The following is a 3,948-nucleotide window of genomic DNA, read 5'->3' on the forward strand; positions in this document are numbered from 1 at the left end:
TAGAGTCCTGTTCTGTTGCCCAGGTTGGAGTGCAGTGGCATGATCTCAACTCACTGCAACCTCTGCCTCCCGGGTTCAAGCGATTTTCCTGCCTCAGGCTCCTGAGTAGCTGGGACTACAGGCATGCCACCACCATGCCCGGCTAATTTTTTGTATTTTTAGTAGAGACAGGGTTTCACTGTGATTAGCCGAGATGGTCTCGATCTCCTGACCTTGTGATCTGCCTGCCTCATCCTCCCAAAGTGCTGGGATTACAGGCGTGAACCACTGCCCCCAGCCCAAAATCATGGTTTTAAGAATCAGAACCTGAGGTCCACTCCTAAAAACAGTGTAACCTTCAAGTCACTTTAACATTTCCAAACATAGGATTCTTATTTTGCATGATTGTTAAAGGAATAAAAAAAGACCTTATAAAAGAGTGCCTATGGATTCCCGCCACTCTGCCCCTCTCCGTCTTCTCTGCACTGGGAGCAGTTCTGCCACAGGCCCTCACTCCCTGAAAATGTTTGCCTGCTCCAAGTTCGTCTCCACTCCCTCTTTGGTCAAGAGCACCTCATGGCTGCTGAGCCGTCCGCTAGCTGCAGTGGTGCTGAAACCACCAGAGACACTGACAGATGAGAGCCTCAGCAGCTTGGCAGTCTCACACCCCCTTACCTCACCTGTCTCTAGCCACAGCTTCCAAACCAGCGCCATTTCAAAGAACATCAACACGGCAGCCAAGTTCACTGGGGCTGGGGCTGCCACAGTTGGAGTGGCCGGCTCTGGGCTGGGATTGGGATTGGGACTGTGTTTGGGAGCCTCATTGTTGGCTACACCGGGAACCCTTCTCTGAAGCAGCAGCTCTTCTCCTACGCCCTTCCGGGCTTTGCCCTCTCAGAGGCCATGGGGCTCTTTTGCCTGATGGTGGCCTTTCTCATCCTCTTCGCCATGTGAAGGAGCCGTCTCCACCTCCCATAGTTCTTTCTCCCCTGTGTGGTCGGTCCTGTGTGGTCCTTTTCCTATATACCTCCCCAGGAGGAAAAGTCATTGGCTCAGGGTGTGATAGAGAAAAGACAAATAAATACTGTATTAATAAGAAAAAAAAGAGTGCCTATGACAGTGCCTGTGGTGTAATGATATATAACAGATACTGGTTTTTTTTGTTTTGTTTTGTTTTGTTTTTTGAGACAGACTCTCACTCTGTCACCCAGGCTGGAGTGCAATGGCGCAATCTCGGCTCACTGCAACCTCCACCTCCCAGGTTCAAGCGATTCTCCTGCCTCAGCCTCCTGAGTAGCTGGGATTACAGGCACGTGCCACCGCGCCCAGCTAATTTTTGTATTTTTAGTAGAGACGGGGTTTCAACATTTTGGCCAGGCTGGTCTCGAACTCCTGACCTTGTGATCCACCCGCCTTGGCCTCCCAAAGTGCTGGGATTACAGGCATGAGCCACCATGCCCGGCCTAACAGATACTGGTTTTTATCCACAGTCCCTGACTCGTAACTCTCACAATCCTTGTTATAGTTTTTGTTATAATGTCGAGTGCGTTGGGGAGGCCTCAGGAAATGGACTCTCTCTGCCCTCCTGCCCTCCTTTCACTTGTCCCCTGAGGTGGAACTTAACTTTCCCTCACCCCTGCACCCTTTCTGATTGTGGGTGTCCAGACCCTCCCCAGAGAGGGCCCGCTCTATACTCTGGGAGAATGAATACTGACATCATGAAGTTTCCATAAAAGCCCAAGAGGACTGCGTTCTGAGAGCTTCTGAACTCTTGAATGTTCCTGAAGGGTGGTGGGTCCAGGGTGAGCATGGACGCTCCAAGCCCCTTCCCCCATAGCTTGCCCTGTGCATCTCTTCATCTGTATCTTTTGTAATATCCTATTTTATAGTAAACTGACAAATGTAAGTAAGTATTCTGTGAGCTGCTCCAGCAAATTAATTGAACCCAAAGAGGAGGTTGTGGGAACCCCAACTTGAAGCCAATCAATCAGAAGTTCCAGAGGCCTGGACTTGTGACTGGTGTCTGAAGTGGGTGGTGGTCTTGGGGACTGAGCCTCCAGCCCATGAGATCTGACACTATCTCCAGGTAGATAGTGTCGGCATTGAATTGGAGGATACCCAACTGGTGCCTGCTGCTTGGTTTATGTGGAAAAGCACTTACACCTTTGGCCACAGAAACACGTGTCATTGTGGTATGAGAGTAAGAAAAAACATGGTTTGAAGGTTTCTCTTAAGCAGTGCCTATCACATATTAGGTAGGCAATAAATGTTAGTTGACTTTCTTTTCCCTTTTCACGCCTTGCCTAGAGAGAACTTTTTTCCCTGTCATTCAAGTGTGTAGAAACAGAGTGTTTTATAAATCCATGAGAAATGTCAGATATTAACATAGTTTACATTTGCATATGAATGGGAAAGATACAATCATAAAAGTTTCCTTGAAGGATGAAATACCATTTATAACACTAGAGATAAACGAAAAAAGTTTAAATTAAAACAGAAGTTGGGGGCCAGGCATGGTGGCTCACGCCTGTAATCTCAGCACTTTGGGATGCTGAGGTGGGTAGATCACTTAAAGTCAGGAGTTTGAGACCAGCCTGGCTAACATAGTGAAATCCCATCTCTACTAAAATACAAAATTAGCTGGGTGTGGTGGCGGGCAACTATAATCCCAGTTACTTGGGAGGCTGCTAGGAGAATCCCTTGAACCTGGGAGGCAGAGGTTGCAATGAGCTGAGATCATGCCATTGCACTCCAGCCTGGACAACAGAGCAAGACTCCGTCTCAAAAAAAAAATAAAATAAAACAGAAGTTAAAATATTAAAAGTTGAGTAGGAAAAGGTGTCCACCACATAGCCCAACATGCTTATTATAAGGAAGTTTGAAATGTAACACTGAGCTTTCTTTTCTTTTTTCTTTTTTTTTTTTTTTTTTTTGAGACAGAGTTTCGCTCTTGATACCCAGGCTGGAGCGCAATGGCGCGATCTCGGCTCACCGCAATCTCCGCCTCCTGGGTTCAGGCAATTCTCCTGCCTCAGCCTCCTGAGTAGCTGGGATTACAGGCACGCACCACCGTGCCCAGCTAATTTTTTTTTTGTATTAGTAGAGACGGGGTTTCACCATGTTGACCAGGATGGTCTCGATCTCTTGACCTCGTGATCCACCCGCCTCGGCCTCCCAAAGTGCTGGGATTACAGGCTTGAGCCACCGCGCCCAGCCTGAGCTTTCTTTTTTTTTCGAGATGGAGTTTCGCTCTTGTTGCCCAGGCTGTAGTGCAGTGGCGCAATTTGGCTTACTACAACCTCCACCTCCCAGGTTCAAGCGATTCTTCTACCTCAGCCTCCCGAGTAGCTAAGACTACAGGCGTCCACTGCCACACCCAGCTAATTTTTGTATTTTTAGTAGAGATGGGGTTTTACCTTGTTGGCCAGGCTGATCTCAAACTCCTGAACCCAGGTGATCCACCTGCCTCGGGCTCCCAAAGTGCTGGGATTACAGGCATGAGCCACTGTGCCTGACCAACACTGAGCTTTCTAATTACCAAAGCTAAAAGGAAAATTCAATCAATTACATAAAGAAATTATTCTTTCGGGAGGCCGAGACAGGAGGATTCCTTGAGCCCTGGAGTTCGAAGCTACAGTGGACCATAATGGGATTGCTGCACTGTAGCCTGGGGACAGAGCAAGACCCTGTCTCAAAAAGCAAAATAAATAAATAAAAAGAAAATATTTCAGACACTATCCTTTATATTAAGGATATATTGCATAGATCCTTGTCCAAGGAGCATGGAACAATTTAATGAGATATATTTTCTTTTTTCTTTTTTTTTGAGACAGAATTTCGCTCTTGTTAACCCAGGCTGGAGTGCAATGGCACGATCTCGGCTCACCTCAACCTCCGCCTCCTGGGTTCAAGCAATTCTCCTACCTCAGCCTCCCGAGTATCTGGGACTACAGGCTGTGCCACCATGCC

The 3,948-nt window shown here is 47.6% G+C and overlaps 1 pseudogene; it reads left to right on the top strand.

The window, feature by feature from the left end:
- The first annotated feature begins 502 nt into the window (after positions 1-502).
- On the top strand, positions 503-933 carry LOC105707430 (ATP synthase F(0) complex subunit C2, mitochondrial-like; annotated as a pseudogene).
- Positions 934-3,948: the final 3,015 nt, after the last annotated feature.

Source organism: Aotus nancymaae, unplaced genomic scaffold (assembly GCF_030222135.1).
Source record: "Aotus nancymaae isolate 86718 unplaced genomic scaffold, 86718_ANA_hifiasm-v0.15.2.pri h1tg000040l, whole genome shotgun sequence".
NCBI classification, from domain to species: domain Eukaryota; kingdom Metazoa; phylum Chordata; class Mammalia; order Primates; family Aotidae; genus Aotus; species Aotus nancymaae.